This window comes from Hyaena hyaena, unplaced genomic scaffold (assembly GCF_003009895.1).
Source record: "Hyaena hyaena isolate Hyena2069 unplaced genomic scaffold, ASM300989v1 scaffold_99, whole genome shotgun sequence".
In the NCBI taxonomy this organism is placed as follows: domain Eukaryota; kingdom Metazoa; phylum Chordata; class Mammalia; order Carnivora; family Hyaenidae; genus Hyaena; species Hyaena hyaena.
This window is the reverse complement of record NW_024080731.1, coordinates 331,715-358,933: the sequence shown is the minus strand read 5'-3', so window position 1 is coordinate 358,933 and position 27,219 is coordinate 331,715. Positions and strand designations below refer to the sequence as shown.

The 27,219-nt window shown below is 37.7% G+C and overlaps 1 long non-coding RNA gene across 1 annotated transcript; it reads left to right on the top strand.

The window, feature by feature from the left end:
- LOC120233979 lies at positions 1-27,188 on the top strand. Its single transcript, XR_005528955.1, has 3 exons — positions 1-76; positions 21,360-21,451; positions 27,160-27,188. It is a non-coding gene; the product is annotated as an uncharacterized LOC120233979 (long non-coding RNA).
- The last annotated feature ends 31 nt before the right edge of the window (positions 27,189-27,219 follow it).

Here is a 27,219-nt window from a genome sequence, read left to right as displayed (position 1 = left end):
ACTAGAAGCTTCAAGAATCAGAATGCTGACTCAGTTCCAGGAAACAGATCAGGACGCTACCACAAAAGAGGAAGCAGTAAGTGCCAGAATTGATGCAGTAGTATGGGGAATGAGTGGGGGTGGGGTGGGGACAGATCTGAGTAACATTTATGAAATAAACATAACCTGGCCAATCACAGGTGATCAATGAGAATGAATGATGGTTCGAAGATAATCCCCAACTGTCTTGATTGAGCAACTGGACGGTGGGGTTATCAATCAAACAAGGACTATAGAGGAGAGTGGGTTCATTTACACATTCATCCAACACACACTTAACCACTCTCTAGGCGTTCATGTGGTGAACAAGAAAACCAATTTCCTTCTCTCATTGAACTTAGAAGCTAACAGAGGCAGGCAGGTAAATAGAGGCAGGAATATCATTAACTTCTGAGAGTAGTAGCTGCTACGAAGGGCCGATGCTTATGGAAATGTTTATGCAAACTGAAGCTAGAGACCTAGATTTATTAGCCTCTTTTGGTGATTTTATCATGCAGCCTCGGAATTGGAAGATGTGAAATTTGATACCAGTTCTCCTTTTAACTGGTTATGTTATATGTTCTAAGTCTCAGTTTCCCCAATTGTGACAGGATAATAATACATAATGATTATTTAATAGGATTATTATGAGTTGTAAACAGGGAATAACATACTTGTATTTCTGGGCCCCTAAGTGTGCCCATGTATGCAGGTGTACATATAAGTTAGTGCATTGTCTGGTATATGTAAAGCACTCAGTAGTAACAATTATTGTTATTATTATTATTATTCAGTAGTATGGGGGAAGACTGATAGTGTCTAAAAGCCTTTCCCAAAGCCATTAAGCGCTTGGGTTTTTCATGCTTCGTGCCTTCATTCAACAAGTTTTCATCATGTGCCTCCTCTGTGGTTGATGCTGTTCTAGGAGCCAGGGACCCCACAGCGAACAAGACAGACCAGGTTCCAGGCTTCAGAACCAAAGCTGTTACTGGCAGCTTCATCCTTCTCAGCAGCTGGGTCTTTTCACTTCACAGCCTGTCTGGGTGGCTCCTTGATGTAAAATCAGCAAAATTCCCAGCATGACCTCATAGTGGTCCATTTCAAGGGCAATATATAATAGCTAAAAAGCTACATCAGGGTCTGGGGGTAGAGAGAAAATTAGGCAGCTGTTTCATCCTCACCATGCTACAGTGATAGTAAGTTTCAAGTTGTTTGAGAGAAAAATGGCTTGGCTCTATTGCAAGCAATTCCAGTCAATAATGGCAGCCAAGCTGGAATCTTGCTAAAACTGCATCCTGGGGCCAGTTGTGCTCTAAATAATGACAGTTACATCTTCTAAGTGGGAGCAATGGGAAGAAAAGCTGAGAGGAGAGGATAGAATAATACTGCAGACATTTGTGAACAACGGGTTCCAAAATGGACGGTTGCTAACTGCCATCCCAGGGCCCCTTGGGAGTGATCCCGCTGTCAGGATCTGCAGAATTAAGACTTCCCAACCTTGTCATACATTAGAGTCACCTGGACAAGCCTTAAAAGTAGCCAGGCCTAGGGGCACCTGGCTCAGTTGGTTGAGCATCTGACTTTGGCTCAGGGCGTGATCTCAGCATTGGTGGGTTCGAGCCCCGCGTCGAGCTCTGTGCTGACAGCTAGTTCAGAGCGTGGAGCCTGCTTCGAATTCTGTATCTTCCCCTCTCTCTCTGACCCTCCCCTGCTCATACTCTGTCTTCTCTGTCTGTCTCTCTCTCTCAAAAATAAATAAACATTAAAAAAAACTTTTTTAAGTAGCCAGGCCTTACCCCCCAGAGATTCTTATTTAAATGGACTGGGTGGGGTCTTACTTAAAAGTACTTTTATGAAGTTCTCCAGTTGATTCTAAAGTTTTTGTGAACCATTGCTCAAGTAAATACTGATCAAGGTAGAATTTAAACTGAAATGTTTGCAACAAGGGCAAGATATAAGAAAGTCAAATTAATTAGGAGAAAAATTAGAAGTTCTGTTTTATCCAATCCTCCTGACCTAATTCAGGTCCTGACCTAAAAGTACCTATGACCAAACAGCCCAAATTCATTAACAAAACTTCAGAGTAAACTAATAACTATGTTTAAGAAGCTGCCTTATTTTTTGGTATATGTTACAAATAAACTAAATATAAGTAAACTATAACAAATAAATATAAATAAATTAACATCAATAAGAAAAGAAAATCCATTTTTTTTAAACTTCATGAAAATAACCTTATCCTTCAAAATTTAATTTCTTTTCTTGAATCCTATCATCTCTCTACCACATTGGTAAACTGGATGCCAGGTTCTAAACTACTTTTTCAAGTTTATTCATTTTGAGAGAGAGATACAGAAAGCAAGAGGGGGAGGAGCAGAGAGAGAGTGAGAGAGAGAATCCCAAGCAGGCTCCATGCTGACAGCACAGAGCCCAGAGTGGGTCTAGAATCACGAACTGTGAGATCATGACCTGATTTACGTCAAGAGTCAGACACTTAACCAACTGAGCCACCCAGCCATGCCAATGCCAGCTTCTAATTTAATATACAATTGGTGCTCTGTATTATAGGATAATGCTACCAAAAGCAGTCAATTAAAATATATCAATATATTTATACTTTAATAAGTAATTAAAAAATGAACATTTGTGGGAGCTTGGGAGAATAAGGAAAGTGCTATATTTTTAAATTGACCAAAAATAAATCAGATATAAATTTCAGAGACATTATTTTCTGACAAAACTGCATGGAAACATTTACAAAACACTGTGCATTTCGGATTGACTCACAAAAATGATGATTTCAATTTCCAAGGATTCACAGTGAATCCACATTAGATTTCAGCACATAACTGCCCATTGTGGAATCTGATACCAGGTGTAAGGAAAGATGGCATCATTAAGCATATGAAATGTTTGAATGGAGACTACTTTTTGAGATAATTATCAGTAAAGAGCTTAATATTATACCAATTTTTGCTCTCTACCCAACTTTATATATGGATATCAAGCACCCTCTGTGTATTCGGATCATAGAGAAAAATAAGCTGATTCATCAGTGAATCCACAGATGACCAAATTAATTGTTACTCCAAAGACCATATTAAAGATGATCTCACCTACAAAACAGCCACCGGCCCTAACATCAAGTGATCTCGTGGTCCAATATTATTTTGAAATCAATTACTGACCTTAAAATAGAACATACAGGAGATACAAAGGCTTTTGTCTTACCTAGAAATATAACATTTTACAGTCCCAATTGCTGCCAAATAGTATTAAGTGATAACTGTGTGATACTGAAATGCTTTACATAGTGTTGTGCAGTTTATATAAAAATAAGATCTTATATCCCGACTTTACAGATAGTAGAAATAGAGGCTCAGGAGTGCTAGGTAACTCATCTAAGGATGTTCAGTTAGGAAAAGGCAGAGACAAAATTCAAAGCCAGATTTTCATGCCTCCAAATAGAAAAGTTTTACTTTTCTAAGCAGTGCCACTGTGCCTTTTAAAGAATATTCCTAAGTATATATATATATTTTTTTTTTAGCAAAATGGCTAAAGTAGCTTTCCTTATTTTATGCGATGGAAACATTTCTAAGTTATGGGTCCAGAAAGACAAATTTATTTTCTTTTATTTTCTAAGAGGGAAAAGTGGGCAGATTTGTCATAAAAATTACAGAATCTGCTAAGAAACACCATTTTTAAGCAATTTCATCATGCTTCAGTCACAGTGTCCATGTAAATTAAAACAAGGTGCAAACTCTTCAGAACCACTCAAAAATATTTCATTGTAAAATCCCTACTTTAGCTTCTTTCTTAAGTTTACTTAGTCAGAATCTTACAATTATTCAGGTGACTCCCAAACTCCCTGAAACACATAAGTAATGACCTTTACGCATCAACCATAGTAGACACCGTCATCTACCGATTTAAATTCACCTAGGCCTGGCACAAAGTCGGCACTTGCCTATCTTCGTTAAACCAAGTTATTTTCTGATCACATGACTTTGTGTCTGAGACACAAGTTCACATTTGTGTGAACATTTCACTAGTCTTGAAACTAGAAACTCCTAAGGGCAGTGCTGCACATTTTTCTATTAATATTTACATCCCAGAATGGAATATGCTACCTGGCATACAGCTGGCCCTCAGTCCTGCTATTAAAGATTACCGAACAGGAGCACCTGGGTGGCTCAGTTGGTTAAGCATCCGACTTCAGCTCAGGTCATGATCTTAGAGTTCCTGAGTTCGAGCCCCACATCGGGCTGTGTGCTGACAGCTCAGAGCCTGGAGCCTGCTTTTCTGTGTCTCATTCTCTCTCTGCCCCTCTCCTGATTGTGCTCTGTCTCTCAAAAATAAATAAAAATAATTTTTAAAAAATACTACTGAATATATAGTCTTCAAAGTAGTGGAACAGCTACAGGCTAAAGTAAGCACCCTAAGCCTTTGCTGTCCTGTTTTGCTGAACAAATGAGTAAATCACTGGCAACCTTACCACAACTTAATCTGGAAGATAAGAAACTCTCATAGTCTAGATTTTACTAACATCTTTTTTAAAACTTAGAGAAATAATATAAGTTAATCAAAAATACTTGGCAAGAATGTATTCTGTAATGCCATCTCACAGGGATTAAATGAATCAGAGTAGGGTCTGATTAAAAGAAGGGAGACATCTCTAATCTTGGCAGTTCCTAAAATATGAATCAGATCAGAAACTTGAGACCATAAGGAGCAGACAAACCAGCCTCCTGGGCGTATCTCAGTCCTGACTAGCATCCAATTCCTTTCTTCAGCTTGGCAGATTGTGTTTTCCAAAGATAGTGGCAACAGTGTCTTTCTGCCGGCATGCTTTTCAGGCAATGGGACCTATTCGCTCTTAAACAGGTGAAGTCTACTTCCCCGTCCCTTCAATCCAAACTGGACTTAGGGAGTTTTCTGACTACCAGATTATGGCAGAAGTGAAATTCTGGAACTTATAAAACCAGAGAAAAAGTCCTGCAGCTTCTACCTGGGCTTCTTGGAACCACCCAGCTGAGCCCTGTCAACTCACAGAACCCTGAGAGCTAAATGCTAAAAGGTTAATTATTTGTTACCAAGGTCGGTAACGATTTATTACACAGCAATAGATAACAGGAGAAACACATGTGACCCCTACAACATGCAGATACTATGCTAGCTTACACTACGTGCTACAAAACTATGTGGGGCAAGGATGGAATTCAGAGCTGCCCCAAGTATTAACTCAAAGTGGCCGATGGCCCAGGTAGCCATGATCCTCTTATTCTTGCATCTTGTAACCTCCCAGATGTGTTGCTTATTTCCATGTGACTGTTTTATAACTCTCCTGGACCCTCTACCTAGAATGCTCAGCTCATCCCACCACTTTCATTCAGCTGACCACTACTTAGGGTCAGACTTAATTCTCCTTTCTTACACACTCCTAACATTCTGTCCTCCACTGCAGCGTTCATCACCCTTCCAATTAATGACTTACTTGTGGGATTATTAGCTTGCTATTTATCCCAATAAACAATAAATTCATTGAGAAAGGAGACCATGCACTTCTTATCACAGTATCTTCAGGATGCTGTAATGTGGCACAGTACTCCACACAAAGTTAAGACTTTTTTTTCTTCCAAATCAAGGTATGAGAGGTCACAGAAACAGGCCATTGGGAGAAAGATGCCTTCTCTCAAATCCAAAGCTTCCCAACTTTGTTTCTCTCCGGGATGACAAGTATAATTTCCAAAGAGCTCTGATAGTTCTAACAAGAAGGCTGGGCTGGCTCTGGTAGGGAAGTCTTTGTGCAGTGAAGTATGGCTTGGTGACAGTAGACCTGTCATACAATAGCTAACATCATCAACTTCTTCCCTGCATGCTGCCTAAAGGCTTCAGATGCCCAACTCAGCTACAACCTTACTCTAAGGGGTAAGTGTGTAGTCTCTGGAATCAGAGGAAATCCAAGAGCTCCACAGCCACATCATAGTTGTAGAAATTACTAGTTCTGCCTTGTCAGATCGGACAATGTATTTCTCTAAGCCTCTTTTTCCAACACACGCACACACACAAAAATATAGACATAATATATATTCATGAAGTTATGAAAATTAAATAACTTATGGACAATTCTTGATGGACAATTCTTGACAATTAAGCACACGTAGTAGTGAATGAGGTTATTTCCCTCTCTTTTGGAAAGTGTAACCACCATTGTACAGTGTCTCCTAATGAATATTGCATGCAATCCACCATGAAAATTCAAGTAAAAATGTACATAAGCCTCTCAAGATTATAGAGTACTGCTTACTGAATTTTTACCTATTTTACTATATGTCATCCATTAAAAAACTAAAGGAAACATTTGTACAGCTGTATGTTTAAGAGGCAGGTAGGTGAGGTAGCACCATGCCAGCTGGAGGCTCCCTTCTACACTATTCTGAAGACACATCAGTTTTTGCCCATGCATTTTCAAGCTGAACCCAGGATCACTCTTCAGGTTTCAAATCACAATTTAGAGAAGCAGCTTAAATCCCGGAGAAGAAAGAAATAATACTGCATACATCACATGGACTACAAACCCAAGGAAAAAGAATGACGCCTCATCATCAATATCTCAGCACCTAGAATTCACACATACCTCAAGAAGCTACGTCATCCTCATCCTCATCTTCCTTCTATTACTACCAGTTGGCAAAACCATATGAGAAAAATGCTAATGAGGCAGATACAGAAGGTGTCAGGACGAAAAAGCATCTAACTTTGATATGAGTATTACTCAAGCTCTACAAGCTCACCGGAATGTTTCTCTACACTCACAGCTCTTGTCACCCAGCATCTACTATTTTTAGACTATTACCTAAGTCAATCTAAAGCTTAATAAAAGGATCGACTTAAAAATTTTTACAGTAAGAACATTTAAAGTGAAGTAAGAGCAGTTAAAATACAAATTTCTGAGAGATCAGAAACCATTTAAAAGAAGTGAAGAAAGATACTAGGAAGATGGTATAAAACAGTTATGCAATTCAAGATCAAATGTAGCACTTAGCTAAAATTTTGTGATGGATTTTATAATACTCTTTGCAAGTAAGTTCATTTGAGAGGCAGATTTCCTTGGCATTGAGTCCTGGGAAGAATGAATTTTGTGTATATGTAAGGGGGATGCTGAAAATGAGATGAAAAATATATTTTGAATAGAGATGGGAAAACTATCTTTTTAAGGTCATTTCTTATCACAGTGTTTGATGAAGACAAAAGACATACAGTAAGTAGTATCATTAAGCTTCAATACTACATTGCTTTCCTTAAGATATACCCTGATGAAGTGGTGCCTGTGGCTCAGTCAGTTAAGCATCCAACTTTGGCTGAGGTCATGATCTCATGGTTCATGAGTTTGAGCCTCACACTGGGCTCAGAGCCTGGAGCCTGCTTTGGATTCTCTGTCTTCCTCTCTCTCTGCCCCTCCCCCGCGCACACTCTGTCTCTCAAAAATAAACAAACATTACAAAAATTTTTTAAAAGGGGCACCTGGATGGCTCAGTCAGTTGAGTGTCCAACTTCAGCTCAGGTCATGATCTTGCAGTTCGTAAGTTTGAGCCCCATGTCAGGTTCTGTGCTGACAGCTCAGAGCCTGGAGCCTGCTTCAGATTCTCTATCTCCCTCTCTCTTTGCCCCTCCCCTGTTCGCCTGCTTGCGTGCACTCTCTCTCTCCCTCTCCCTCTCAAAAATAAGAAAACATTAAAATAATAATATAAATAAATAAAATTGAAATTCAGGGTCAGCTTTATGGGCAAGTAACCTATCCAATCTCATAAGAGCCTACACTCAGAAATACTGCCTAAAATACTGTGGGTATCATGTGTGTTTCAAAGCCACCTGATTAGCAGTACGTTCAGGATTTAGTTTCTAGTGAACCCCCAAAGTACAAACATAATACTGTCCATTGGAAAGAGAGTGAAAGCCTTCAGAAACAAGAGAGGCAAGTGGCAAGCAGGCCTTTTACCTGAAAACTGTGGCAGCTGATTCCACTCAAATGAAAGGTCACTTCAGCTCTCAACAGGCTGTCATGATGCCTTAGGAAAGAAGACTCAAATTTTTCTAAAGGAATAAAAGTAGGAATCGCTCGAGTGATGGGCCCAGTACAAAGCTGAGCCTACACAGCTCTGTACCAGGGAACACAAACAAATGTTGAGTTGGGCCAGGAAAATGTTAACATCCTTTATTATCACTCTCCTAGCACACCATACCACCTCTTGAAAGGCCTGCCAGAACGAATTAGCCCCCAAAATGATACTCAAGTTGTCTTCCCAGCTGCACTGTTGAAAATTATTTAATCTTGTCCATGTGAATTTGGGCAATTTATACGCCAGAAACAATAACCAACACTTGGCACCACTGAAGTAAAAAATATTCTTCCTGAAAATAATTAACGGAATTGTGGTATGGCTTCGGAGCAAAATCAATATGGAATTAAGCCCAGTGGGTTCTGACACTTACAAGCAAGGAGTCATACTCAATCTCCATAAACCTCAGTTTTCTCTTCCTATAAAATATGTATAGAATACCTGTGGTCATTAAAAGGACAGCTTAATATTATGGCTAAAAGCAGAACTCAAGAGTAATCCTGGCCCTACAACTTAATGATTGTGCTACCTTTGCCCTGTTACTTTATCTCTGTGTCTCAGAGATAAATGTGCCTACCCATTAGTTTTAAGTCCAAAAGACACAGCAGGTAGCTACCCCACAACTCTCACTAGCTCCCCTGTACTGTGTATATATCCCAATACTGTTATCATTCCAAGGCCACAGGGAACGCCCCTGGGTAGCTCTGATCCTTCACTCTTAGCCCTTCTTCATATACTGAATAACATACCTACATCTTCTGACTCCAGTTTTCTCATTCTGCAGCACCCAAATCGCAGAATACTCCTTTAAGACACTGCCCGTGGCTAATTACTTAGCCCCACACATACACATTCTGATGAAACAGGGTGTCCCCTGACTTGGCCTGGGCTGAATCCCATGTGTCTAGCATGTGACCTCTTCCCTCACTTCGTATAGATCAATAGGCATGGATATTCTTGTGGGATTGAGATGTTACATTGAAATTATCCACATCTGTCCCCAATAGAGTATAAATTCCTTGAGGGCAAGGGCAGTGGCCTGTTCATCAGCTTTGTGTCACCAGTTCTCATCTTACAGCACACCTTCCTCTCACTGCCTATAGAGTAAATGAAATACTTTCTAAAAAATTACTAGTAATGAACTCAGTCCAAATAGATTCTCAGTAACTATCAGTGCCTCTCAAATTATATCTTTCTTTTCTTTCCACAAAATAAGGCCGGGCTTGGTTTTAGCCATTTATTTTGTTATAAATACTTTATGTGATTTTTGCCTTTGAACATTAAGTCATATATGATACATATGTGAATACTTCAATTCTGCAATGTTTTGTTGTTGTTTTGTTTGTTTTTCAACTCAAGCCTAAAAGTGGTCACTAGAACAATGGTTTCCAAATTCCAAAATGGTTGGTTGGTAAGTAGTTGATGGATGAATGAATGCATGAATGATTAAAGACTTTTCAATCTGCTCCATCATCTTCTTTCCTCACCACTGTAAATATAGTTAAGAATTTAGAGCATACCAGTAGTTCTAAACTCATAAAGACCAAAGCACATACACACAAATGCTTAATTCCAAGTCTTATTCACACTTCCAAATACAAAATTGAGATCTAGCCTTTATGGTGCAATAAGAGAGGAAACTTTTGGTCTGCAATATACTGCAATATAAGGAGTTAGAAGTCTCTGGCACTCTACCATCTTCACTTAAGAGCTCAGCTTCACAAACCTGTCCATTAGATGTATTTCATGTAAAGTAAGTTATTACGACTTTATAAAGTCCTGATACATTAAAGTCATATATATATATATATATATATATTACAAATCACAAAAGAGCTGCGTAAAAGTGTGCTAATACTAATTTGCTTCTCTGTAAAATGAAAATACTACATCATAGAGAGTAGTTCAAAAAAAATTTTTTTTGATGTAGCGTGGATTATCATATGTTTTACTATACAGATAAAGATTTTCTGTAACATATTTTTAACCTCAAATGTCTTCTGTCACAAAGCTCCAATTTCATAATGCTTATTAATCTGATAAAATATAGTAATGGGTAGTTTTTCACAAACAAAAAATTACTTTTGATGGATATCAGCTATCCAGAAAATGAATTTCTGTTGAAGATGTTTTCTCTCCCTCCTTTCTTCCTCTCTCATCTCTTCCTCTTCTTAGAATTTTGTATATTTTAAATGAAATATTCAGTCATTCAAAATGAAAAACAGGGATTACTAAATTGCCTGGAAGAAACAAAACACAATATTCAAGGTAATGCTTCCAACTTACAGGCTTTCCCCAGGCTATACCTAAAAGAGAAGGGAGAGAAACCAAAATGTGTTTTGCCACATCTACTTTTCCCACAGCCCCAAGACAACCTCCTGGCAAAGCTGTCACATTTCATCTTATCTTACATTTCTGGATACCCTTTACTAACTCTTATTTGGTTTTCAGCTGACAAGCTGATGAGCACAATTGCAGTTTCCAGTTTTGACTGTAATCTTTTAACTACAGTCTCCACTACAGACTCTACTGTCTGATCATCTCCCTACTTGAACCCATTTGACATAAAAGTGCAAAGCAGCAAACAAGACCACACATTCACCAACCACCACCAGACTTCCTTTTTACTCAATGGCCAAGTCCCTCAATACCTTAACAGTTTCAAACAAAGCCCAGGGATGCACAGTCAACTCATCATAGATCTGTATTTTAAGAACACTGAAGCTGGGAGACAATTTGTACCTTTGCCCAAATCAAATACCTCGCAAGTACCAGAAAGAGGATTTGATCCCAAGTCTCTCTGATTCCAGAAGGCCCTACTCTTAACCTTTTGTGAAATACGTTCTCTATCTTTAAATACATGTGAAATAGGAATTACATTTATTCTGTATGCCTCTTGAAATCCTGACTTCTTAACAATTAAATTAGTTTTTAGAATACAGTAAATATTTACTCAAGTAGAAGTCACCCAGTCATCTGTTAGAATTTCTGTTTGGATAAGAGACTAGTATCTTAATCCCGAAAGATACTAGTCTCTTTTAAAGATTTCATTCTTTATATTTGCAAATGATGTACTTGACAAGGGCTATTATCCAAAATATTTAAAAAAAACTGATATAACTCAACACCAATAAAACAAATAACTCAATTTAAAAATGGGCATAATACAAAGAACAGACATTTCTCCAAAGGAGATATCCAGATGACCCACTGACACATGAAAAGATATTCAACATTACTATCATCAGGGAAATGCAAATCAAAACTACAATGAGATAGTTCCTCACACCTGTCAGAATGGCTAAAATCAACAACACAAGAAACAACAAGTGTTGGTGAGGATGTGGAAAAAAAAGAATCCTTGTGTACCATTGGTGGGAATGCAAACTGGTACAGACACTGTAGAAAACAATATGGTGGGTCCTCAAAAAAATAAAATGGAACTATCATATCATCTAGTAATTCTACTACTGGGTATGTACCCAAAGAACATAAAAACACTAGAAAGATATACGCATCCTTATGTTTATTGTAGCACTATTTACAATAGCCAAAATATGAAAGCTACCCACGTGTCCATCAAAAGACGAACGGATAAAGAAGATGGAAACAGAATATTACTCGGCCATAAAAAGAACAAAATCTTGTCATTTGCAACAGCATAGATGGAAGTAGAGTATATTATGCTAACAGAAATAAGTCAGAAAAAGGTAAATACTAGATGATTTCACTCATGTGGAATTTAAGTACAAAACACACAAAGAAAAAAGGAGATAAGCCAAAAAATAGACACTTAACTATACAGAAAAGCCAGTGGTTACCAGAGAGAAGGTGAGTGAGGGGACAGGTGAAACAGAAGAGGGTTAAGAGAACATTTATCACAATGAGCACTGAGTAACACACAGAATTGTTGAATCACTATATTGTACACTTGAAATTGATATAACACTGTGTGGTAACTACACTGGAATTAAAATTTAAAAATAAATATTTAAGTCTTTAAAAATCCATGTCTGAGGCAAGTATTTCAGAATTAAGCTTAAATGGAAGGTACAAATTCCAAAGCAAAGGAAAAAGTAGGGAAGGGGGAAAGAAAATACAAGGTAGTGGAGACAGTATTACAAAGCTTCTTTTTTTTTCTTTAAATATTTTATTTATTTCTGAGACAGAGAGACAGCGTGAGCAGGAAAGGGTCAGAGAGAGAGATTCTGTGTCTACAGAATCCGAAACAGGCTCCAGGCTCTGAGCTAGCTGTCAGCACAGAGCCCGACGTGGAGCTCAAACCCACAAACCATGAGATCATGACCTGAGCCGATGTTGTATGCTTAACTGACTGAGCCACCCAGGCACCCCAGAATTACAAAGCTTCTTAAGAAAATACAGCCAGTGACCCAAGCATGGCAGGGAGAGGACCTCAGACATGGACACTATATGGAAACACAGCCCCTTAGGTCAATCAGATAGGAGAGCATTTTGTCAACATATTTCTTCCAGTCATTTTTCCCCCATTGGTCTGAGTCAGCCCCAAGTCATAATAACCCTCTAATATTTCCTGTTTTATTTATCCTTCCCTTCTGCATAACTGCTGGAGCAGAAGCCAGAACCTAGAACTTGTTTGGACAGCACCTGTTCTAAGCCTAGAGGTTTTACAAGGACCCTCCATGAGCCTTGTTAGCCTAGACCCCAAAGTTGGACCTGGGTGTCAGAGCTGCTGCGGCCAGGCCTCAGCCTGGCAGAGGATGTCTTATAAGATAAAGTGGTGACAATGTGCTAAGTCCTTCATTAGGCAGGTTACCAAGGTCTGGGGATGCAGCACAGAGCTGCGTCCAATACAGCTGGTTACAAAGATTCATATGCTCCCTCCAATACTAAGGGCCTCTGATTCAAAACATCCCAATGGGGTTAATAACCTGCTGAAGATCAACCAACCAAGTTAGTAGCAGAAGATCAAAACATGAACCCCCGAGAACTTGTCTGGTGTTCTTTCCACTATAGCACAGCCTCATAAAACTCCCTAGAATCCACAAAATGTCCTTAGAGTCCTCTAGACACAGGTAGCAAATACCAGAGGACCCACAGAGGAACCACAAACTAATAAATTGTTCCAGCTATCTGGATAGTAAATCAGAGTTAACACATCTTTCACTTTTTTTTGAACAATGTAGTCTTTTGATTTGTCTTTTATGTTTCCAATTTTGATAAAACAAAGAGTAAAGAAATATTTCTTTACTTTAAGAAAAATAATGTTAAGTGTGATGATAAGTAAAGCTACCCATGGTATTCTCGAACCAGCTGATACTAGATTGTACGGCTGTTTTTCCCCACTCCTTGTTAACTGATATCACATTGGTAATCTAAAATTGGCCATGCTGGAAAATTATAAAATGTTATAAATCAGGCTTTTTATTTGTGAAGAGCCAAGTAGTAAACATCAGCGAGCACACCACTACACATGGCCTGAGTTTTAGAGAGACTACTGGAAGTTATGGGGCACGTTCCCATTAAAAATGGCAGTAATACTGGGCACCTGGGTGACTCAGTCGGTTAAGCGTCCAACTTCGGCTCAGATCATGGTCTCATGGTTCATGAGTTCGAGCCCCATGTCAGGTTCTGTGGAGTCAGCTTCAGATTCTGTGTCTCTCTCTGTCTCTGCCCCTCCCCTGCTGACACTTTCTCTTGCTCTCAAAAATAAGTAAACATTAAAAATTTTTTTAAATTAATAAAAATGCCAGGAATACTGAGCTTTGGGAAAATATTGCCACGTAAGAATGCAGGCTCTACATAGTTAATCTTCCAAGTCTAGGAAGTCAGAAACCCAAGTATTTAAATTAAAACCTCTAATTTTTCACTGTAAGCTTATTTTTTTTTTCCCTAAGCATCTCTGTAAGACAAACTGGGACTCTTGGCTTCAAGGCTTCAAGTTTGCAAATTCTGGTTTAAAACAAATATGATCCAAGTATGATCCAAAGGGTGCCATCCTACACATCTTCAATTAAACATCAATAAGAAAGATTTGATCTGAATCTTCTTTTTCTGGAAAAGGTAGCAAAAGATACTTCTTGGACTCATCCTACCTGGCATATCCCTTTAACTTGGCAGCAGCATTCGGTATTTACCTGGCTGCCGGATCTGATGCACTGACCTAATAGGAGGGCTATGGGCTAATGTCTTACATTTCCTCTTCCAAATTTCTTTGTTGGGCAAACTCTATTCATATTTCTTTACAAAGTTGCAGCTGACTTCCTGGCTGATTTTTTTCTTCTTTTATTTTTATTATTTTTTTAAGTTTATTTATCTTGAGAGAGAAAATGAGGGAGAGAGAGAACATGAGCCGGAGAGGGACAGAGAGAAAGGGAGACAGAGGATCCCAAGTGGGCTCTGCACTAACAGCAGTGAGCCCAGTGTGGGGCTCAAATCAGATGCTTAACCAACTGATACGCCCATGCACCCCCTTCTTTTATTTTTTTAATGTTTATTTTTGGGAGATAAAAAGAGAAAGAGACAGAGACAGAGAAAGAGCATGAGTGAGGAAGGGGCAGGGAGAGAGGGAGACACACAATTTGAGGCAGTCTCCAAGTTCTAAGCTGTCAGTAGACAGCCCAACGTGGGGCTCAAACCCACGAACAGTGAGATCATGGCCTGAGCCTAAGTTGAACGCTTAACTGACTGGGGCACCCAGGCACCCCCACCCCCTCTCAACAGCTGATGTTAACATCAGGGCTTAGTTGAGTGAGCTCCCAGCAGGATAACTGGCAAGACATGAAAATATTTCTTATTCTCTTTAAGGAAATATCTTTTTTATCTAAAAATGATAATAGATGGAAAATACTGGGGAAAGATCTTGTTTCCAAATTCTAAGTAATATTCTATTGGAAACAGTGCCATTTGTTAAAAGAACATAGTAAAGTTCCAGAATCTCTTATATAATCCAGACACATTTAAAGACAGGCCTAGGAGGGTGGTCCCTTGCCTTGTGGCTGGTGCTGCGACTTGTTACAGTTTGCAACTTAGCTTCTTAGACTCTTGGTTAACTGGAAGTTTGTTTTTTCCTTTAATTTGGCAAGAATAATAGATTTTACTCTTTTAAAAAAATTGAAGCTGTATACATTCAAGGTGCACAACATGTTTTGATAGACATAGTGAAAAGATTACTATAGGAAAGCTAATTAACTTCTCCACCTGCTTCAATCATTGTTACCTTTTCTGTATGTGGTTGAAAGCACCTGAAACTACCCTCAGCTAGTGGCCAGAAGTCAGTACAGTATTCTTAACTATACTCATCACACTGCACATTATGTCTCCAGATTTTTTCATCCTACGTAACTGCAATTTTGCACCCTTTGACCAGTATCTCCCCATTGGTAACCATCCTTCTACTCTTGGCTTCTATAAATTCAACTTTTGTGGATTCCACGTACAGGTGAGAATGTACAGCATTTTTCTCTCTGTGTTTGGCTTACTTCACTTAGCATAAAGTCCTCTGGGGTTTTTCTAAGTTGTTGCAAATGGTAGGATCTCTTTTCTATTATTATTTAAATTCAAGTTAGTTAACATACAGCAAGGTCTTGGCTTCAGAAATAGAACTCAATGATTCATTACTTATATACAACACTCAGTGTTCATCCCAACAAGTGCCCTCCTTAATGCCCCTCACCCATGTGGCCCATACCCCCATTCACCTCCCCTCCAGTAACTCTCAGTTGTTTTTGTTTAAGAGTCCCTTATGGTTTGCCTCCCTGTTTTTTTATCGTGTGTTTCCTTCCCTTCCCCTGTGGCCATCTGTTAAGTTTCTCAAACTCCTCATAGGGCATCTTTTCCTGATGGACTTATTTCACTTAGCATGATACCCTCTAGTTCCATCCACTTTGTTGCCAATGGCAAGATTTGATTCTTATTAATCACTGAGTAGTATCCCATTGTTCTTATATATGTCGCATCATCTTTATAACATCAGCATTCTTCACAGAACTAGAACAAATAATCCTAAAATCTGTACAGAACCACAATAGACCCTGAGTAGGGTTAAAAGTAATGTTAAAAAAATGTTAAAAAAAAAAAAAGAAAACCAAAGCTGTAGGCCTCACAATTCTGGACATTAAGCTGTTTATAAAGTTGTAATCATTAAGACACTATTGTACTGGCACAAAAACAGACACATAGATCAGTGGAACAGAGAACGCAGAAATGGGCCCACAAATACACGACTAACTAATCTTCAACAAAGCAAGAAAAAGTATCCAATGGGAAAAAAAGTCAGTCTCTTTAGCGAATGGTGCTGGGAGAACTGGACAGTGACATGCAGAAAAATGAAATTGGACCACTTTTTTACACCATACATAAAAATAAATTCAAAATGGATTCAAAATGGATGAAGGACATAAATGTGAGACAGGAAACCATCAAAATCCTACTGGACAAAACAGGCAGCAACCTCTTTGACCTTCGCTACAGCGACCTCTTACTTGACATGGCTCCAGGGCAAGGGAAATAAAAACAAAAGTTAACTACTGGGACCTCATCAAGATAAAAAGCTTCTGCACAGCTAAGGAAACAATCACCAAAACAAAAGGCAACTGGTGGAATGGGGGCAGGATTTCTTTCTTAAGACTAAATAATATTCCATAATACCTTTATTTGCATACATACCTACATAGATATTTATATATCTATATCTAATAACATTCTAGATTTATATACATATATATATAACCGTATCTATATATTTATATGTACACAGACATACGTAAACATCATAGGCACACAGACACAATAGATGTATCACAATTTCTTTATCCATTCATTAGGTTGCTTTCATACATTGGCTATTGTGATTAATGAAACAATCAATGTGGGAGTGCAGGTATCTCTTCAAGGTACTCATTTCATTTCCTTTGGGTATATCAGATGAGGCACAAAAAAGTGACTCTCCTAGAATTTATATCCATGCCTAGTGAGCAGGCTGCTTTAATTTCTGATTATACTTTTCTTCTGAATTCTCTATGGCTCCATAAAAGCTACTTTGCTGGATGTCTTGCTGTCAGGTGTTCTATGTGTATATATATGCATATATAAATATACATACATATATATGCTTATATATACATATATAAATGTATATATATGTATGTGTGTGTGTGTATGTGTATATATATATATATATATATGTATATATATATATATATAGTCCAGTGGAGTTTCACTAGTAAGCACAGCCATGGGGATGTGGAAGCATCCCACTGCACAGAGTTGAATGGTTTTGAGTAGAATACACAGGAAATATGGATGCAAGTATATGAGCAATTGGATGCAGAAGAAACACTCCTTTAGATGCCATTCCAACTTTATTTAACTTAGGTTCAGTTTAAACCTGAATTCTCTTGAAACCATTCTGTCTGACAATCCACAACCTTGCTGGACCTAAGTTTTAAATTTCTATTCATCATTCACATACTACCTAAATTAGTAGCATTCGGTTGTATCTTTCAACTTTGCAGGGTCAAGAAACATAGTTGTATGTATGTACAAGATATATGTTGTATACATGTACAAGCTGTATAAATGTAAATGAAGAGTTGGGAACACAGGAAAAAGTTACTTTCAAATCATTAGTTACCTTAAAAAATATAATACACTCCATATATTTTACTTTAACTCCTAGAAAATGTTTTGGGCAAGTGTCTCTAAATTTAAATCAGCAGGGACAAATGTTAATACACTGCACCACATAAAACACTGGAAACACAAAGGAAAAGGTGATTTTACATTTTTCTGATGAACAATTGATCAGATCTTGAGTACAATCAATAAGTTTTTCCCTTATTCAGTGAAAGGAAGATTGGATAAGTGGTCACGCAGTTTTCTGTCTCAATTAGAAGGAAAATGGTATCCTTAAATTTTTTTTCAGCCCTTTATCTACATTTGGACATCCAAAAACATTATGTCTGAAGCACTCCAAAATGCACACAAATCCAACTGGTTTGAGATACTACATCCAAGACGTTAGCACCATTAATATTTTTTGACTGAGCTTGTAAGTAACTGAACACAGGAAGAAATAGGAGACAAGAAATAAAACAAATGGCCTATTTCTCAAATGCAAATATTTTGGCTGAAGTTGAAACATTATACTGTTTCTAGACACACAATATTTTAAAATAACAAAGCCAATATTCTCTTAAAATATACCACATGCAGAGAAGAAAATATGTAATCTATTGAAATATTGAGGAGAAAACCATTTCCCATAGAATACAACCATGTATATGAGGAGGATTAATAAATATTTTATTTTGACAAGGTTACTGGAGAGAAATTTTTTCTATTGGTAAACTTTATTACACAGAATAAGACACATTGATTACCAGCTTCCATTAATCTTATTTATTTATATAAGTAAGATTTATTTATATAAAGTAATCTTATTTACTTATATAAAGTAAACCTAAGATTACTTTAGGGGCGCTTGGGTGGCTCAGTCGGCTAAGTGTCCGAGTTCGGCTCAGGTCATGATCTCACGGTTTGTGGGTTCGAGCCCCACATCGGGCTCTGTGCTAACAGCCGGCTCAGAGCCTGAAACCTGCTTCGGATTCCGTGTCTCCCTCTCTCTCTGAACCTCCCCTGTTCATGCTGCCTCTCTCTCTCTCTCAGAAATAAATAAAACTTTAAAAAAAAAAAAAAGATTACTTTATATTCTACTAAGATTCCATTTTCCAAGTAAAAAGAAGCAAACAAAGGAAAGAAAAAAAAAGAACTCAAAATGTAATGATGTACTAGTATAAAACTTAGCAGCTTTGAACGTCTCTAGGAAGTTCTGGATATAAGAAGGCAGGTCGATTAATGCTAAAAAGGAGCTGTATCTACCTATCTTGTCTCTTAGAATCTTACTGCAGTGGTCTCAGAAGCACTACTGGCTAGAGAAGATTCTCACGTTTGTAGCAGGGGGAGGAAGTTAACCAAAGTTTTGTTGAGAACTTTCAAAGCAGAGCTTCAGAACGATTTATTGAGATCCCGGATGAATTCTTTTATCAAAATGAAGCAAATCAGGCTTTGTGACGTAAGGAAAAGGCAAGCACAATACTATCAAGCTTTTGACAGAAGCCTTCCTTTCTGCCTACTCTGGAGCACAAAGCATCAATTTCTGACTGTCTTTGCAGGAACTGTCTGGATTCAGACTTTTCTGGCTGTAATTCATATAATACATCAATATTTGCTATAAAAATATGAGCATCTGACCTGTTAAATGCCTTCTCATAAATCAACTCTCAAGCACACTGTCCATATATCTAAGTGTTGGTTTAGTTTAAATGTAGCTATCCGTTCCCCTTTCTGAGCCATTATTTATTCTATACACACACACACACACACACACACAAGGAATGGTCAGCAGGAGAAAGACAGTGATGGTATTAATGATGTTTTAACTATCAACCAACCCCATCTTCTTGTTAATGATTCTGACCACCTTAAAGCTAAATTCCTACCTATAGCCCACATTCCATAAACCAATCTGCCTGAGTTACAGGAAAGGCCCCAACACACTGGCTTCTAGACTCCTTTGAAACCCATCAGATTCAGGCATGACAGCACTGCCAAGGTGATGTGCACCTCAAATCCATTCAACCCCAGAAGATTTCAGTGCTTGTGCATCTGAGTGTGCGTCCATGTATTCAATGTGATTTCCAAACTGAACCCCTTCAGTAGAATCACAAGAGGGAAAAAGGGCAAATTGCTATAAGCTAACAGTGCCTCCCCCCAATTCCTATGGTGAAATCTAATCTGGTAAAACCTAATCTCCAATGTCACATTAGGATGTAGGGCCTTTTGGAAGTGATTAAATGAAAAGGGCAGAGTCCACGTGCATGGGATCAGTGCCCTTATATGAGAGACCCCAGATTACACTCCCATACCTTCCACCATGTGAAGACACAATGGGAACACAGCCATCTGAACCAGGAAGTGGACCCTCAACAGACATGGTATTTGCTTGAACTTTGATCTTGTACTTCTCAGCCTTCAGGACTGTGAGCAATACATTTGTTTATTATAAAGCATCCATCCTGGGGCGCCTGGGTGGCTTAGTCGGTTAAGCGTCCGACTTTCACTTAGGTCATGATCTCGCGGTTCGTGGGTTCGAGCCCCGCGTCGGGCTCTGTGCTGACTGCCAGCTCAGAGCCTGGAGCCTGTTTCAGAGTCTGTGTCTCCCTCTCTCTGACCCTCCCCTGCTCACGCTGTCTCTCTCTCTCCTAGAAATAAATAAAAAAATAAAAAAAAAAATAAAGCATCCATCCTATGATAGTCTGTTATAGCAGCCCAAAGAGACTAAGATACAATTACTGCTCCAAATATGTCTCTTGTAATTATGACCATGACTTTAGCCTCTATCCCTTGGAGGTTTAGAGACAGATGCCACATGAAAAGAGCCCATCAAAACTTCTTGACAGAGCTCTGCTTCAGGACAGCTAGCTTTACCAGGTTATGGTGCTTAGCTCCATTCTTGAATTTTCCCTTTTTTATCCTGTGTAACTTTCTCCTTTCTTCTCTACTACAATGATCTCTACTACATTCTAATCCTTTCCAAATGGCTTTGTATTAGATTACACTTCTCACCTTTTGATCTGCCAACTGGCTTTTCACTGTCCTCCATTTCCTTGGCAGTCTGTCCATACAACCTGGACCCTTCTCTCTTTCCATTCTTCACACTCACATTACCCAATCTTTGGGCTTTGCTTCTTGTGTCTCCTTGCATGGGAGATAAAACCTTTGTTCTTGTTTTGTATTTTCTAGAAAAAACAATGTTACCTCTAATCTCATTTTCAGCTCTGCACATATCTCATATTTTCTTTCGTGATTAATTTATGTTAATGCTGGGATTTATTACAGTTGTCTCCAGCCAAGTCACCAGGGAGCGTGTATAATATAAAGGTAATCAATTAATAATTACAGATTACTAAAAACGTTTTCCAGTCTCTGCAAATTCAAATGCATTTACAAATGGGGCATTAGTTAGAAAAGGAAAAGAGAAATAAGAGGATAACGACTTTACCATCTGACACCTCTTGCACACAAATGGAATACAGACCTCTCATCACCTCAAATTCCATCAAGGTGGGACTATAATTCTGGTTTCTTTAAATCAACAAAATATTCCCCTGAAAACAAAATGACAGATTTTAGAACACAGATCACAGAACTAGAGAATTAAATGTTTTTTTTCTTCCACAGGAAAGTTAGATTGAAAGCAGATAGCATACGCTAAATCAGAAACGAAGCATCCTGGATGAACTGAAGTTATTTTCATCACACTCTATGAATAGGTAGGCTTGCCAGAAATGTGTCATTAAAGAACAAAACTGTGGAGCCCTCAGATAAGTTATGTTAATTAATGTGTCATTTACAAGTTATGTAAATACCTCATTAAAAACTGTAAAGGATTAAACAATTACTTGTCAAATTTTAATGATGAATACAATATTGTAGAATCTCATAATTTAATTCATTCATTCTGTGCATCAGACCCACAGACTCCTAATTATGTATTTGTTATACTGTCCATACGAGTCATCGCGGCCGGATTTCTAGCCAGGATCAACCACAGTCCTGATTTTCATTTCACCAACTTTAATTTACTATTTGGTCTCTTTACCTGAAGGAAATAAACACTGACAAAAGCTCTTAACTCTTTTCGGTGGGGTGGTGGGAGTATAACCATCCCTTTGAGAGGTGGATAAAAGGTACAGACCCCCTCCTCCAGGAGAAGCAGATGGGAACCCTCACATGTACATATCATACATCCACATGAAGAATTTCACCCACAACTTCAGGGATTCCCCAGAGCTCCTAATTATTCATGGCCAGAGTACGACCCCAAGGACACAGTGTGACCTCAATAACACTGGGACTATTCTGTTGAAATTTCTAAACAGCCTTTCACCCTATATATGAAAGAACCCTTCTTAGATTTTAAGTGGTAACATACAAATGTGAGAAATGCCCAGAAACTGTGGACACTTCCATTTTTAGAATATAAGAAAGAACACATTTTATTTCAAGCCTCCCCCCCCCCACACACACACACAGACACCTTCACTGACCAAGAGTCACTACTAGCCATGTAGAGATACTGAGCACTAGGAATACAACTAATCTAAAAGGAGATGTACATTGTTAATTGAACAGATTTCTGAAACTTAGTACAAAAAATATATAAAGTAGTTCACTAATTTTCTAATCGGATGATGAAATGATATTTTGGAAATACTGGATAAAGTAAATTATATGACTAAAATTGTTTCCTCTGTATTTTTTTTTTTTTTTTTTTTTTTTTTTTTTTTTTAAATTTTTTTTTTTTTTTTTTTTTTTTTTTTTTTTTTTTTTTTTTTTTTTTTTTTTTTTTTTTTTTTTTTTTTTTTTTTTTTTTTTTGCTTTTAAAACATAGCTACTAGAAGACTTTAAATTAGATATATAACTTCTATTATACTTCTTCTGGACAGTGCTGGTCTAGATAACGCAAATCAATAGCTATTCATTATATAACTAATCCTACAATAGTATTGGATTGTCAATCTTTCACTTACAGGCAATACAGACCTGACTCAGAGTGCATTCCTGATCTATGGATGCGAAAAACTACGGTTACTGCCTTGTCTCTGCCTTCCTCCATTTCTACCAGTAATGCTGCCTCTTCTGTTTTCCTGATCTATGTCACCTTTTCTTCCATCACTCCCCCTGCCACTACTATCCAGCACTAGAGACTGGAATATTCCTACTTGAAGGCCCCTTCATTCTGGGCCTTTTAAAACAGTAATGGACTTGTTATTTGTTCTCCCATAATCTTTCTTATTTTCTCTCTGCAAGACACAACTTATATTACTGAGCACTGGCCTCAGACAAGCTGATAATTTTTCAGATATTCTATGATCCCTGCTCTGAAGAACTTTACCATCATGTATAAGACATTTAAATATAAAACATAAGACCAAATTTAAAGGAAGAATGCAATCAAATGGTGACATTAGTGGGATGGGCCATAACCACAGACCATAAAGATTTCCTTTAAAAACATAGTATAAATTTTTGCCTATCAAGTTCTCCATCCCAAATGTCATTGCTAACCAGAGTCAACAAGCTTATCTCTATACTGTTCCAACACATTTGACTAAAATGTAGGGGGAGAAACAGGGAAAGTATTCATTTACAGAAAAACAAAAGAAAAATATTAGACTTTAACATTTTGGTGATTAGAAGTAATGACTTGAATATCATCTTAGGTATCATATAACCACATACAAATGCACAATTTTTTTTTAAATGTTTTATTTATTTCTAGGAGAGAGAGACAGCGTGAGCAGGGGAGGGTCAGAGAGAGAGGGAGTCACAGACTGAAACAGGCTCCAGGCTCTGAGCTGGCAGTCAGCACAGAGCCCGACGCGGGGCTCGAACCCACGAACCGCGAGATCATGACCTAAGCGAAAGTCGGACGCTTAACCGACTAAGCCACCCAGGCGCCCCAAATGCACAATTTTTTATTGCTTGCAAGAAAATGCAATGTTTATGCAGGTAGAATTTAGATTCCTGAGAAATTAAAAGAATTCTGAGGAAACTTCAAAGCAGGAAACTTGAAATTTTTTACTTGATATTGAGAAAGAGACAAGCCAGAGTTCAAACTGCTATCAATCTGAGCGGATAGAATATTTTCCCAGCATTTTGTTTGGTTTAGCTTAAAATTGGTCAACTTATGTCAATTCACAAACTTTTGTCAATCATGTGTATTGATCACCAACTTTGTGATTTTTATTTGGTAATGATGTTTCAACCACCTTATTTACAATTCAAAGGACAGCATTTAATAAGAAGGGGTGTCTGCCTGTTATAACTGATTTTTAATCTGGGTCCAACAAATGTGTTCCATGTAACAGGGCAAAGATCACAATCTCTCCAAGTCTTCAATCTCCATCCTTTCTGAAAAATCCATATATCATACAGTATTCTGAAAGCAATTCACTTTCCAGCTTAAGCTTGGCCTTTGCCATAATTATAAAAGGCCTGCATAATAGCAGTAATTTGGTTTATTCCTGTTCGTGTGGCAGGGCAATCAATACTGCTGCAGCATTTCACACATCACCTCCTGTTTGCACTATATTCATTTGGAAGTATATTTGGAAGCAAGAGTCTGCATAGAATCTGTATCTGTGTACTCAGGAATGATCAGTAGTTGTCAAGACACAAACACTAAAGCAATTGAAATGAAGGCAATGACAACAACAACAACTCTAGACATTGCAAAATAAATAAAAGTACATAATAAGAAGCCTATGTGAAATGTGTAGAGCAATATCATATATATATATTAGAAAATTGTTGGACAAGAAAGTGTAAAAGTACAGTAGTATACTTGTTACTATACACATGAATTATATTTTTTTCTGTATTCTATGTTTTTGTGTCTATATTCTAATTTCTGTATTTTTTCATATATAGGACATATCTGAAAGTATGTTTACTGTGTTGTACACAAATCTAGAATGGACACTGAAAAGAATTTCGAGTAGTCACATTCCAGAAACATGATTTTATCTATGTTATTCCTATATGAAACTTAGGTATTCAGTAATTCTTTGTTGAATGAATGATAAATAAATGCCAAAGTAAAGAACTTTTGGCCTGGATTTTTCTTTTAATAGTGTTTATTAAAATTATGAATTAATTGTGTGATAGATTCTCACTGGCCCCTAGACAGTGAAATGTAAAAATTTCCCAAAAAATACTCTTAAATGAAGATCAATGGATGAGAAAAGGGAGAAGAGGCTGGGAGGGTGGGAAATTCATCAAGTCAATTTGATAATATCTGTTTCCTGTAGCAGTGATCAGCTCACTGGGCAAATCAGCTTTGGGTCTATTGTTTCATGTTTTTAATTTAATGATTTGGAAGGAAAACAAATTTAGCATATGATGCTTTCTAGATACACTACAAACACCAGTGAGGTCACAAAAATAGAAATATATAGTCAAGTATCAATAAGAAACAGATTGTCCCTCAACTGAAATGTGGTTGAGGGGAATCCAAGACAAAGTGCTCAAGTTAGCACAAATACATACCTATGTGTGCACATGCACGTACACACACTCATGACAGCAAGAGAAAAATCAGAAATGAGTATGTATATGATCATGTAGTAAATCTTTTTTCTAACAGTGGTATTACTTACTAAGGTATTCTCCACAATTTCATTTAATGTACTGTAGTATTACAAAATTAAGAATATGTCTACAAATACCTAATAAAAGAGTATATGTATCCATAACTGACCAAGTTGAATTTCTTTCTCAAAGGTAGCTAAAGAAATATGTGGATGGGGCGCCTGGGTGGCTTAGTCGGTTAAGCGTCCGACTTTCGCTTTGGTCATGATCTCGCGGTTCTTGGGTTCGAGCCCCGCGTTGGGCTCTGTGCTGACTGCCAGCTCAGAGTCTGGAGCCTGTTTCAGTCTGTGTCTCCCTCTCTCTCTGACCCTCCCCTGCTCACGCTGTCTCTCTCTCTCCTAGAAATAAAATAAGAAAAAAAAAAAAAAAAACCATTAAAAAAAAAAGAAATATGTGGCAACTCTGCAACCTTTTTGTTTTCTTCAGATAGCCATAACAAAATGAAACCATTATTTCCCAAAGCCTCTTGGATTCTCTGCACTGGTAGAAAGATGGACTATCCTGTTTAATGCAGTGGCCTCAAATGATCCCTAGCGCTTATTCATTCAAGGAAAATGTGTTCTTGTGTCCCTTGACTTTACAAATTAAAATGAATAGTTAGAGAAATTATTATATAATTGAAAACCATAGCATGTGTGTTGGTAGCTTAACTATAGATAATTTCACCTTTCATTTACACCTCACAAACTCTCTGATGAATATTATGATCAAGTAAATTGAGGGACAATGATACAGAGTTTCGTAAGATGCCTAACAATGACACTAAGAACTAACTGTCCAATATAGAAGACAAAATTCACAAGGGAATAATTGGAGTATGATGACCTAATGGCTGAACTTCTGGGTTTGTCCTTGCTATAGTGAAAGTTTTACACAGAGAAGTAGGCCTATTTTTTTTTTTTTTCATTTTAGTTATCAGAAGGAGGAAAACCACATGAAAGGTTTTACCAGAATGGCTTTAGGCTTTAACTGGTCATTAATCAAGAATATGGATCTAGGAGAATCTGCTTTGCTACTCTTTTTGTAGGGAACAGATAAAGATGCTGGCAACCATGTATCTTGCTTGCCTTTTACCTCTTCATCTGCTATTACTCTTCACAATTTTTTTTGCTTTAGTTATTACGTATTAAGATATTAGTACCCCTTTCTGAAGAAAGTCAAGATTGAACTCTGGCTCAAGAAGATATGCTTACAATTGGACACATTAACAAATTAATATTCATAATCAAGTGTGAAAAAATCAGAAGGGCTCAGGACCATTCTCAGCCATGAATAGGTGACAGAAAAGAAGAAGGTGTGGTCCACCAAACACACTGTGCACCCACTCCAGTCTGGGGTGAGCCTACATTGATTTTGCATGTGTGGCTCTAATGCCCCTTCACCAAGTGCTACAGTGAGGAGTAGACCTGTAGCCTGAAGGATTTGGCAGAATCTTGGCAAGAATCTAATTATGAGGGATGTTTCTTTCTGGGATAGTAACTAGTGACAATTTATTAGGATAACAATGTATTATGGACATAATATTCACTGAATCGGTAAAACCCAGCTACAATCCTATGAAGGAGATACTATTTTTCTCCTTATTTTATAGATTAGAAAACAGTCAGAGAGAGATTAAGGTACCTGATTAAAACCACACAAACGGTATGTGGCATTAACAACCAAAAAGATCTCCTATTCTTTCAAAACATAAAAGACCATCAAAAGTTAAAATTATACCAGTAAAATAATAGCTGAGAAGGTTCAGGCAGGAAGGCGGCGTCAGCAGTGATAATTCTGTCTGTGAACAAATTATTCTTTTTTTTAATGTTTGCTTATTTTTGAGAGAATGAGAGTGTGCATGAGCAGGCAAAGAGCAGAGAGAGGAACACAGGATCCAAAGAGG